Below are 13,920 nucleotides of genomic sequence, written 5' to 3'. Positions count from 1 at the left end.
TATGTTAGTACGCTACAGCTTTATATTTCGATTATTTTGCCTTAATAAATTTAAACATCCGTAGTTTAGTTGAGAAATAGATGAATTAATGAATGAAACAAAAACCTGACAGCATAAAGTACTGACTGAACATACCCGATCCTGTAGACCGAATGGTAAACAGTCGACCCTAGTCGCCCTAAACACGTCATTACGGATCCTCCCGATCCATTAATGGTGCTTTTAGGTACCACATGCACCTATCACCGTCCTCGTCGAACCCGCTTGCGACGAAAGGCTCGACGAGTGAATTAACCCACAGACACAGCCCACTGAGTTTCTCGTCGGATCTTCTCAGTGGGTCGCGTTTTCGATCCGGTGGTAGATTTTGGGAAGCACTGCTCTTGTTAGGGCCAGTGTTGATATTGATGACAGAAACGCTTAAATTTATATTTAATATATTTTTTAATATGCGATATGCAAGTGGCTTGGCTGTGCCTCTGACTTTGCCAATGTCCACGGGCGACGGTGAACACTCCTGTCACTTGGGCCGTATGCTCGTGTGCCTTAAAAGTTAATTAAAAACATTTTTTATTCAATATTTCTTATATTATGACTAGCTTTTGCCCGCGACTTCTTCCTCGTGGAATAGTTTACAAATAATGCTATTTGATACAATAATGCTAATTGAAACATTCTTTATTGGTGCTCCGCCTGCATTGGTCTTAGCGTGATGTTATATAGCCTATAGCCTTCCTCGATAAATGGGCTGTCTAAAACTGAAATAATTTTTCAAATCGGCCTAGTAGTTCCTGAGATTAGCGCGTTCAAACAAACTCTTCAGCTTTATAATATTAGTTGAGATAGTTACGTATACAATGCTTTCTATAAAAATACTTTAATCTTTATTTAATTTAAACTTAAATCATTTTTATAGCCTAGCTCCACAACTAGGTTTTCTTTTCAAGCTTAAATTTTATTCAGTTAAGTGACTCGACTTCCCCTAAAAATAAATGAACTGGACAAAAAAATTTAATATCCACTGGCTCATGAAGGCTTCATAAAGTCCGTATTTCATAAAGGGGGTTCCATTTGGAGTTTTGTAATTTTTATTCTAATGTGATACACACACCCCCTTTTTTACATGTCTGATATTGCTCCTGTTTCCGATTTAATTGCGTCAGACTCTAATAGAGTTTCATTGTGAAACGAGAAAATTAAAAAGATTTTACTCTGTCAGACGGACGGACACCTTTTTCAATTTACATATTAAACACGCGGTCTATACGTTAATTTTCGCTGTAAGAGAAGTGCTTTTAAAATTCAAGATATAATTTTTTTATTATGAAATTAAAGATTATGATAGTGTAAGTGAGGTGATTAATTTAAATACTTATCTTGAATCAATTGATGGATGTTGATTCATTTCACAAATGAAAAACTTTGGAGTAGGCGCGAACTCGCAACTGCAATATTGTCTTAAGAGTAGTACAATAAACAGCAATCTTTTAATTTTATTTACATATCAATACGTTCCTCGAGTTTTATTGGCGGATGAGCATGCCATTTTTTTACCGTATTTTTTTTACAACTACGTAATTCTATACGAGGCCGAATCTGAAATGAGGAGATCCATAGAAGACCTAAACTCCTCATAGCCCATAGGATTAACAAGCTGAAGTAGCAATGAGCAGGCCACATAGCACAAAGATCTAACAGCTGACGGGGCAGAAATATCCTCGAGACCACGTAGAGGCAAGAGCATTGTGGGAGGCTCAGCTACCAGATTGAACGAAGATCTAATGAAAATAGCTGGGTCACGTTAGGCGTCGGTAGGCAGAGGCTTGGTTCTGCCCCTGGCATTGCTGAAGTCCATGAGCGACGGTAAACACTCACCATCAGGTGGGCCGTATGCTCATCTGCCTACAAGGGCAATAAAAAAAATGCAGGTGGCAGTGGTACGGCCACACTGGAGATCGATTGGAGAGTCTTATGCTCAGCAGTGGTCAGTGGACAGGCTGAGATAATGTCATTGTCAAATCAAAATCTGCTGTGTGCACTTTGAGATTTTTACTTTTTGACCTTTTCGTATAGTTCACAGCCCTATCTACCGTATAAAAAAACTGTTATATGTCTATAGCTTTAATATTTATCTATAGCTTTGATTTGATATAATAGTTCTTAAAAAATTACTTTCATATAAAATTTTATACGAAAATGTTTTTACTTGTTAATTCAAAATAGAATTTTTGCACATAGCGGATTTTGGTTTGACAGCGACGATTTTATAAATTTTGCTGAACTTTAAGTATACTTCCAAACTAGTCGGCTAACAAAATTTTTGTAGTATTAGTAACCTCCCAGATTCAGCAATGAATGCGATATCTACAATTTCTTCGATTTTGTCAAGAACAAGCAATATAAGTTTTGTGATTCCATAAATAATTTTTGGTAAAAAAAACCACTTGATTTTTGACATTATTCCATTCGGATTTGACTTCATCATTAGTGGTGGGACGAGTGAACGGTGGTGGGAACAACAATCAAAGCCTTTGTTGTTCTGATACTATATGATTAAGGGCAATATTGAAGCAGCTACACATACCGTGGCTCGTAGTAAAATCTTGATATGGTATGCCAGCCATTAGCTAAGCTACAGTTAATAACATTGTATCCAAATAGTGAGGGATAACTACGGCCCGTTGGTGCTTACATTAACGAGAAAGTTTAACTATAAAGCTAAAAGCATAAACTTTTAAAACCTTTTTCGATTATGGAATGTAATTTTTTGTATACAAAACTCGAGCGTTCCCTCGTTTGGTTTTTTTAGTATATGGGCAAAAGGTTTTCAATTTAATTGACCTGGCCTCATGTCTCAGGAAAGATTCGTACATTCGACTTGTGATGACACATACTTAATGGATTTAATGGAGTTAATATATTTAATGGATTAAAAAAAGAATATCTATGGGGTATATGAGGTGGTGATATCTATACCGAGTTTAAACGCATCAATCGATCAAGAAACGGGAATTATATCGTGGTGCGTTCCATTTCTAAAATGAACTGTAACGAAAAAGTTCGATACACTATTGAATAAATGGCGTTTTGTGCACTGGTCGCAATGAAAGAGCCAATTAAGAAATTGGCAATAATGAATTGTCATTTGACTAAAAGTTATAATTTTTTAAAAAGAGAATAAAGATATTTACACTTTCTACTTACTACAATACACTTTAATGTTTTATCTCGAATATTTAATTCATTGTCCGAATTCAATACTTACGGTGAGACGAGCTTGTTTCCTGACAGTGATTGTAAATAAACTGCGAAAACTTTTAAAGATCCATACATACAAATAATTGTAAGTACGCTTAAATTAAATCACTGTATTTTGATACGGTAGAATAAAAAATAATATTAATCTTTGTCGACATATATGTATGTATTGCGTGTTGCGTTTAAGAAACTGGCGTTTCCAATTTTCCTACGGTCTCCAACGTTGCGCGAGTGAGAGCAAGCACCTGCTAGCTCACTTTGTATATAAAGTAAATGCGGATTCTTGTAGTGTACTTGGAGGCAGATAGTCTATCGGTCATCTCGATGGTAAGTATTCTCTGTAGCTCATGGACATCAACAATGCCAGGGACTCAACCAAGCCGCTACCTGCTGCTTAGGACTCTGCTCAAACCTAGTTTGAAGAAGCACATGTCATAGCGCTCGGGAAACACCGCGTATGAGAGTTAATTCTAAAACCGGATAGCACATAAACGTCGCGGCTCCAGATAGTATGGATGAACTCTACTTTGCGATAATTACGAGAAGTGCGGTGGTAAAAAGGAGATGAAGGCATCATCACGACCATCCTGTACGAAACAAATCGTACCGAAACACAAAGGTAACCGAGGTCACTCCGTAGACACAGATGCTCTAAACCAGTCTTCCCAAAGTGGGCGATAACGCCCCCTTGTGGGCGCTGCAGGCCTATTACGGGTTGGCTAGAGACCCAGAAAAAAATGGGGGCGCTGTGTATAGGCTTGGGAGGCGATATTTCATTTCATCTAGAAGGACTCTTAGACACGACTGAGCTCTCGCTATAGTGGTTTTTAAGTAGGTAGAAAAAATTGGAGGCGCTAAAAAATAATTTATTTTTAAAGTGGGCAGTAGACAAAATAAGTTTAGGAACCACTGCTCTAAACAATCCTTGAGAACGGAATTATCGACTATCGAACAACCCTCTTCTATATGGAGTCAAATGGAATTAGCTGGTATTCGGGAGTACCGGTCCAGGAACAAGTACTCTACGTGAGGACGGACTTGAACCTTGTAAAGAAGTCGTCGTGGCCTAAAGGATAAGACGTCCGGTGCATTCGAATCTAGCGATGCAACGATATTCGAATCCCGCAGGCGGGTACCAATATTTCTAATGAAATACGTACTTGACAAATGTTCACGATTGACTTCCACGGTGAAGGAATAACATCGTGTATTAAAAATCAAACCCGCAAAATTATAATTTGCGTAATTACTGGTGGTAAGACCTTCTTGTGAGTCCGCACGAGTAGGTACCACCACCCCGCCTATTTCAGCCGTGAAGCAGTAATGCGTTTCGGTTTGAAGGGTGGGGCAGCCGTTGTAACTATACTGAGACCTTAGAACTTATATCTCAAGGTGGGTGGCGGCATTTACGTTATAGATGTCTATGGGCATGACCACTTAACACTAGCTCGTCCACCCATCTATGCAATAAAAAAATAGAGCACTTGTGCACGCCCCAGACAAATTTTTGTGCTTTGTACTTGTGCTTGTACCACTTTGATCTTCCAGGACTCCCAAAATTTTACTTGGCTATGAAAAGAAAAATTTTCGACCACGACGTTGGACACCGCTCGAAATATTGACCTCAGGAATCTCAATTCTCTTGGAAGATTTCTGGGATACCCTTTGGAATTGCGGCGCCATGACAATGGGGTCACGAAATTTGATCGTGACTCCAAACAAATTTTTATGCTTGGTCAAATAATAATTTTCCTTTTTTATTGCATAGACGGACGAACGAGCTCAAGGGCCGCTTGATGTAATATGGTTACCGGAACCCGTAGACATCACAATCAATGTACGTGCAGCCAGCTCCCTTGAGACATGAGGTCTGAACCTCAATTGTATAGAACAACGGCTGCTGTCCCTCGCTTCAAAGCGGAACGCATAACTGCTTCGCGGCATTTTATTTTTCATCACTTTCCTTCGGCTTTGTATGTCGTCGAAGATGATATAGTTTTGTAGCCTTTGTTGTTCAAGTAATACAATATTTCCAAGCTTCAATATTGGTTTCATCTTACTCTCTATGATCGTATATCGTACTCTTGTAAATTGCCAATCTCGTGCCACGTGACAGTATTAATAGTTTCAAAAGAATCGATTTCGCGTTTTGTAGGAAATTGTGAACAACGTCAGGATTATTTTAGCTTTAAGAGTTTGGGGTTAATATATACAAACGCCACTTTTGAATTTACTTTACCATCCATCTCGTTCGCTTCAGTTTTGTGTTGTGTTGAAGAGAGCGAGACGGAATGCTCATTAAAATCAATATCAGCATAAGACATCTCGTTTGCTTGAAAAAGAATATTGTGAATCTTTAGTGTTCCTGATTCCCAAATTCAATAGATCGTTCGATATGCTTTTTTTTTACATGAATGAAGATGAAAAACACTGATGGCTCAAACCGAAAACAACATAGTATGAGTGTATGGTTTTGTTAACAGAGGCACAAGTGAATACTATATTTATAAAACGGCACCAATTTCAGAAATGACAAAAAAACTTGTGTGTTAAATTTTACTTTACAAGTTTTAATTTTTTGGCATGTAATTTTCCGGCCGCAGGTTTTTCTTCGTTCAAAGGTTCGTCTTTTAAAACTGACCGAAAAACTTATTTTGGTCTCCATGGTAAAACGTAGGCACCCGACGGTAATCATCAAAATCGCGATTATCATTAGAAATCATAAAATATTTATAATTAATTATTTTTATTAAAATATTAGCAAACCACAGCTGATAGATTTTTCCTTCTAACCTGTTTTAAAGCGTTTTGGCTAAATTTATGTTGCATGTTGAATTGAAAACATACTCCGGACAACTGCTGCTTGTAAGCTTGTAAACTCCTATTTTCCTTGTTTATCTACAATCAAATATTTTCACCAAAATGTGAGGCGTGATAGCTACTTTTTGCAAAAAACTATTTTATATGATTTTATTTCTACAGCTCCGTAATTTGGGTAGTTTGATTATTGTTTTTGTTGTCTCAAGAACACTAATTATCAGATAAATATCACCGGCCGACATCATTTTCCTTGTTCAAGTTCTGATTATTTTTTTCCACTAATTTGGTAGTGCTGATCACGAAATTATACCTCATTTTATCGTATCACATCAGGTTTTAAAAAAAATTAAGACATTGGCTATTTTAAATTTTTTGATTAAAACAAATTAAATTTTAGATTTTGGCGCTCTTTTCTCGAATCGTGCGACCTCTCGTGAAGAAATATATTAGTTGCAACAACGACACACCCATTCGAAACAGGTTACATGCAAATAAACCTCTACAGTTACTTTGTTCATAAACTTTTTACTGAAATTAGTGTGTTTATTTTTAAAAAAATCTTACGTTACGTACTTATATATTTTTTTTTAATATTTTTTTACTTATATACAAAATTTCCATGCTTCTTGTGCGTGTGGGACAGTATAGCACGAGACAAGCACTACCTTAAAAAATAATGGAATCCTCGTAAAAATCTCAAAGTAGAAACAAAAAACGTTATACAAAAAAATTTAATTAGTCCTGAAAAAATTTTACTACCTCCGCTTCATATCAAACTCGGTATGATGAAACAGTTTGTTAAAGCATTGGATAAAAACAATGCTAGTTTTGAATACCTGTGTAAAAAAATTCCAAGATTATCTGATGCAAAAATTAAAGGAGTGTTCGATGGACCGCAAATCAGATCTTTGATGGCTGATGAAAAATTTTATGCCACAATGAATAACACTGAATCAGATGCTTGGCTGGCGTTCAGAGATGTTGTCAACAATTTTCTAGGAAATAATAAACAACCCGACTATAAAAATAAGGTTGCAAACTTATTGGATAAGTATCAAAAATTGGGGTGTAATATGAGCATAAAACTCCACTTTCTAGATTCACATGTGGACTTTTTTCCTGATAATCTTGGTTGATTACAGTAAAGAGCAGGGAGAAAGGTTTCATCAGGACATAAAAACTATGGAGACAAGGTACCAAGGTCGATGGAATGTGAATATGATGGCTGATTACTGCTGGTCACTGACACGTGATATTACTGAAGATACTCACAAAAAAACTCACAAAAAAACTACACCCAGACGTAATTTTGTCACGAAACGTAAAAGATGTCACTCTAAATAGTCCTGCAGCATTGTTTAGACTCATTGTTTTCTTTGTAAATGTTCAAATATATGTTTTTGTAATATGATTATTGATTTTTTCGTTAAATTTTGAAAAAAAATGCTTTTTCCTTCTTATAAAAAAATCTGATGTGATAGGGCAAATATGTAGGTGTTTTTGTGTTTAAAATAGTATAAATTGGTGATATTTGTGGCTCAAATACAAACAACTTTCAAAAAATTTTCATTTGTCGGCCGGTGTATTTAGACAAATCTTATCGTAAAAATGGTTCTATAGATATCTGAAATACATTAGAACCAGTTTCAAACTAAAGTGGTCAATTTTGTGATTCATTAAACTGTACACGACTTTTAACTGATCTTATCTAGATATGTCGGTACTTTTTCATTATTCCGTCAATAGTACTTTATGATATGACTTAATAATATGACGTTTCACACCCTTGCAAATTACACAATCACTGGGTGGATTAGCTCTAACTAGAGAGTACTAAACAGCCCCGAGAAGTATTGCAATCAATGTTATTATAATGTATAAATTCAAAAGTTCAAATAATAGGCTATCAAACGGATCAAATATCAACGCGACCGTATGTATGGTTTTGTTGTTTTTAAGAAATTGCTTTTATCCCTATGCTTCAGTGTTTTGCATACAAAGTTATCGCTAAAGTTTTAGTTGCGTTTTTTCCGCATACATATTGTAGACAATATACGAATAATCTGGGACTAAAGAAGGCTACCAGGCAACCCAACGTTAAATATACGTTGGAATTAATGCACGTTATGTGAATATTAAAAATCGAGTCACATGAATAACTAGTCAGGTCATAAGTATTGTCACACAGTAAAAACTTTTCTTTTAGAATGCTGGCCACAAAAAAGTTTATTGAATTCGAATTTCGAATTGTTAATGAAAATAAGAATGTATACTTTTAGAATTTTACTCATTTTTAAATATGGAGTGGACGCTTAAAGAAGACCGTGTTGCAGTTATTGCGTTGCATCGTTGCGGTTACGCGCCAATTCAAATTTTTAACATACTGAAAATTTTGAATATAACCAAAAGATTCGTTTATCGTACCATCAAACGATACAATGAAGACTCTAGTGTAGATGACAGGTCAAGAAGTGGTCGCCCTCGGCCTGTTAGGACTCCAGCAGTGATAAAAGCTGTGAAGGCGCGAATTCAAAGAAATCCCGAACGTAAGCAGAAACTGTTGGCCCTTCAGATGGGGTTAAGCAGAACCACGGTGAAAAGGGTGTTAAATGAAGACTTAGGGCTTCGGGCATATCGAAGAAAAACAGGACATCGCTTGAATGCTCGTCTAATGGACCTGAGACTGAAGAGATGCCGCGCTTTGTTGAAGCGGTACGCGGGAAAAAAATATCGGGAAATTCTTTTTTCGGATGAAAAAATTTTTACCGTAGAAGAGAGCTACAACAAACAAAATGATAAGGTGTACGCACACAGTAGTGAAGAAGCGAGCAACCGTATTCCGCGTGTCCAACGAGGTCATTTTCCATCCTCGCTCATGGTATGGTTGGGAGTTTTATTGGGGCTTAACAGAGGTACATTTTTGTGAGAAAGGTGTAAAAACGAATGCAGTTGTGTATCAAAATACAGTCCTGACGAACCTTGTGGAACCTGTTTCTCATACCATGTTCAATAACAGGCACTGGGTAGTCCAACAAGATTCGGCGCCAGCTCATAGAGCGAAGAGCACACAAGACTGGCTGGCGGCGCGTGAAATCGACTTTATCCGGCACGAAGACTGGCCCTCCTCCAGTCCAGATTTGAATCCGTTAAATTACAAGATATGGCAACACTTGGAGGAAAAGGCGTGCTCAAAGCCTCATCCCAATTTGGAGTCACTCAAGACATCCTTGATTAAGGCAGCCGCCGATATTGACATGGACCTCGTTCGTGCTGCGATAGACGACTGGCCGCGCAGATTGAAGGCCTGTATTCAAAATCACGGAGGTCATTTTGAATAAACTTTAGTGTCATAAGAATCTATGTTTTGTTAAGTTCATTTTGGTATATGAATGGTTACATAATGAATAAACTTGTTTCAATTATTTTACATTAAACATGTGACAGAATTTATGACCTGACTAGGTATTTACCTTAAGTGGGAAATTCCCTAATGGGAACCCACGACCTTCAGCCTACCAGTCAGGAGCGCTAACTACTATGCAACCCGTTCAGTTCAAAGATGAAATACAAAAATATACTTTTTTTAAATATTCATTTCATTCGCGCTCGTTAGATATAAGCTTTGTTGAGATACAGCTTCGTTTCCAAAATGTATCATAAAATTTTGACATTTTATACAGAAACGAAGCAGTAATATTCTAATTATATACGGTATCTAAGTATCGATGTTTTGACTCGATGGGAGCAGTGTGAGTGGGTTTAAATTTCGTAATTATTTACCGTCAATAAGTTTGCTTGATGTTATATGAGAGATAAACGACGAGATCAACAAGAGTTAAATTTTTAGAGTTAAATGGGTCTTTTGATTGAAAGCCCATTTAAACATTAACGTTGGTATACTTATGAATTTATTACTAGTGGTAGGACCTCTTGTGAGTCCGCACGGATAGGTACCACCACCCTGCCTATTTCTACCGTGAAACAGTAATGCGTTTCGGTTTGAAGGGTGGGGTAGCCATCGTAACTATACTGAGACCTTAGAACTTATATCTCTAGGTGGGTGGCGCATTTGCGTCGTAGATGTCTATGGGCTCCAGTAACACCAGGTGGGCTGTGAGCTCATCCACCCAACTAAGCCATTAAAAATAAAAATAAAAAAGTTATATATTCTAAAAAATTTACTTCTGAGCAGTTTCATGAAAAAACACAAACACATCAACACACGGCTTTAGAACCTTTTCAATTGCCGCTAATAACTCCGTCTATAACTTTGGATGAGAGGCTATAAACTCGTTCTACCTCAGTCAAATTCATAATCTGATTTAAACTGTGACTTCAAAATTACCAGAAAAATTATGACAATTTATATTCCTTGTCTAAAATAAAATACATTAATCTCTAAATTTGTGCAGTCTAGCACATTCCAGTGATCTGTAACAGTATATTATTATGACTTCACGATAATCTCCGTCTTCGAAGAATTGTTGTGACAATTGACTCTCACGTTTCGCTCTGCTAGTGCAGTATTATAGTTAGGGACTTTGAGTGATTACTATTAAGAGTTATGTATAGCGCATACCACAGCGTCGGAATTCGATTCTGCCGTAAGTCTGTTTGGGATAAATTAATCCACATAGACAAATAAGTACATAGTCTGAGTTCTGTGCTCTTCTAGTTTTGCTATCCAATAATAATTTACTCCGTATCAACAGTGTAACGGTAACTTCAATTTTCAAGTAAAGTGTAATGTACTCGTAAGTATTTAGAGTTTAACCTAGTTTAGAGTACCTATTAAATAATACACTTTAGAACGTGTCGGAACATAGGTGTTTAACTGTGTTATTGTCGATGTTTAGATGTAAAACATAATATCACGGCCGACGTTTTCGCTCGCTAACCTCCAGTTACGTAAATTCATGGTTTCGACCCTCTTGTTAAAGGAAGCTCACTCAATTTCTGTCTAAGAGTTACGCGCACGCCATTCCATGGTCATAAGATAGCATGAATGTGAAAAGAATTTTTATACGAATAAGTGGTACAGGCTTTTTTGCCGACACCCCTATAGTCCAAGCCATTCGGTTATCTGGATGGAATGCATTCATGGTATTTGTGAAAAAATTGCTAGTGCATTGAATTGGTCTGAGAGAGAGAAAGAAATACTTTTTTTATACCGATGCTGATAGCCTTGAGAGGTTATTTCAGCTTCACCTTAACGTGTAGGGGCTCAAACCGGAAGTGTTGCTAACACTGCCCCTAGCAAGGGCAGTGCTTCGCAGAATCTACCGCCGGATCGGAAACGCGACCCACCGAGAAGATCCGGCGAGAAACTCGGCGGGCTGTGTCTACGGGTTAATTTACTCGTCGAGTCCTTCGTTGCAAGCGACGACTTCGGCAAGGAGAAAAGAAAGATACCGCAAGCGGGACTTTATAAGGGAAGGCTAATTCGCAGCCTCATTTTAGTTTCTTACGGTTTTATTATTATTTTGAAATAAACGAAGTTGCCAGCTTTTTCTCAAAGTTTGCTTATTATAACCTCTCCCCAGTGCGGAGTCCTCTGAGCGGACTCCACAGATACGTGAAATGTCAAATCACATTTATCTATCAACAGTGACCCGTCCGCTCAAAGGACTTCAAAGACGCGGCCAGTGGCGGCAACAGTGCCGCGTCCGCTCAGCGGACTTCCTATATTAAGGGCTATTACATTATTTTACTAGAGTTCTCGTTCTAAAGTACTTTCAAAATCGACTAAGCATGAATAGGTTCGCCTTATTACATAAAATTTGTTTGGTCTGTGGTACAAAAATTTTTCAAGATCGTTGATTTAGTTGGTGGCAATTTCAAACAGTGTTTCACAACATGTGCAGTATAAAAAAAATGTATTGGAACTTAAGCCATTTGGTTTTTATTTTATCAAACACTTAGTATTGTACAAAAAATATATAATTTTACATCCAGCAAGGTCTTTATTTTTTAATAATTAGGAAAACAAAAGATAAGATTTAGGTAACCGATTATATTTCTCATAGAACAGTTGCAATATAATTCAAGGTCAAGTGTAGTCTAACAAATTACATAAAGAAATCTTATTGGAATTATAAATCTAGTTGGAATTTTGAATAATTCCAATTAAATTTTGAGAAAATCACGTTTTTCTAAACCTAGACCGAAAAAACATAGCCAGCGCAAAGTCCGCTCAGCGGACTCAACACATCATAGACAAAATTAATTGACATGCACATATGCGCATTACGTGGAAAGTCCGCTGAGCGGACTTTGGACTGGTGGTGCCATAATAAATTTTGATGCGCACTGGGGAGAGGATAATAGTAAATATAATAAAATTTAAATCAACCTAATGTTGAGGTATCAGTGGAAGCCATCATAAATATTTTACTTGAATTTTTTTTCTTTAAAATTTTTTTTTACTTCATTTATGTTTAGTTTATTTAATGTTAATAGTTTAGGATGCGTAGAAAGGATACGTATATGACTAGGAGGTGTATGGAAATGGTAGTGCAAGGTAGAGGGGGAAGAGGGCAACCGAAGAAGACATGGAATGTGTGTGTCAGTGACGATATGAGAGAGAGGAGTGAGTGTTAAGATGACCGCTGATAGAAGAGAATAATTTGTGGGATAAGCTGGAGAGAAATGTTTAGTTTAGTTAATTTGTGTATATTATTATGTTAATTTACGCTTGTTCTATTTGGGCATTGGAGGTCAAACACACCGGTCCTACTATGCCCGCGGGCACATTGCTTCACGAGGTGGAAGAGACTCGGAGATACCCTTAGTTTAACGTTATAGCAGTTAACTGTACCCAAGACCTCTCAAGATGCAACACCAACGTGAATTAAATTCCAATGCCCGCAATGAAATCGAAGTTCAAAGACTCTATTGTTTACATTTCGGGTAAATATTACTAAAAACTCAACCTATTAAGAAAATGTATGCCGATAAAGGAATATAGTCGAAATGACAGACAATAAATATCTCGTTTCTGCAAGAATCTAGCATAGACGAAAGGTGTACTTTCAAATAAAACTTTTGGTATTGGTACCTAATATATATTAACGTGGTACATGTTTCAGATTTCGGATTTTAATTGAATTTATGAAATTTATGTTACTATTTTGTTTGTTGTATTTTAGGGAAATGAGAATTTTAGTTAAACCTCTTGTGATTTTTAGATCGAATAATAATACTCTTTCATCAAGAGAAAACAATACAACATTAATGACTTCGATCCTATTAGCTTCTAGATTCTAGAAAAATTCACAATTCTAGATTCACTACTGTTTATTACCCGTCTCTTACATGATACAATGTGTATTCAGAACGAAGCACGTTCGCGCAACGACTTTAAAACATTTTCCATTAGCGTTGAAACGACATTTGAGTACATTGCGCTCTGTTCGCTTCTTGACACAAACTGAAGTCGCTATTGTCGACTACGGTAAAGAAGCTTTAATCTGAACTATTCCGTATAGTTATGCTAGTATCCGAACTATTCCATAAGAGTCCATGGGATTCATTCTTCCGAGGTAGGGCTATATGCAAAGAAAAGCTAAATATTTTATGAAACAAAACTACAAACGCGCAAACACGACGAATGACTAAGATCATTACATGTTTACGGATGAGAATTTTTTTACAATTGAGCAACATTTTAACAAACAAAATGACCATATTTATGCTCAAAGCTCTAAGGAAGCTTCCGAATTAGTCGACAGAGTGCAACGTGGGCACTATCCGACTTCAGTGATGGTTTGGTGGGGTATTAGCTATGAAGGAGTGACTGAGCCATAGTTTTGTGAAAAAGGCATCAAAACATCGGCACAAGTG

The sequence above is a fragment of the Bombyx mandarina genome, chromosome 01 (genome assembly GCF_030267445.1).
Source record: "Bombyx mandarina strain Sakado chromosome 01, ASM3026744v2".
NCBI lineage: Eukaryota > Metazoa > Arthropoda > Insecta > Lepidoptera > Bombycidae > Bombyx > Bombyx mandarina.
The sequence above is the reverse complement of the archived record's forward strand: the minus strand, read 5'-3'. Positions refer to the sequence as shown.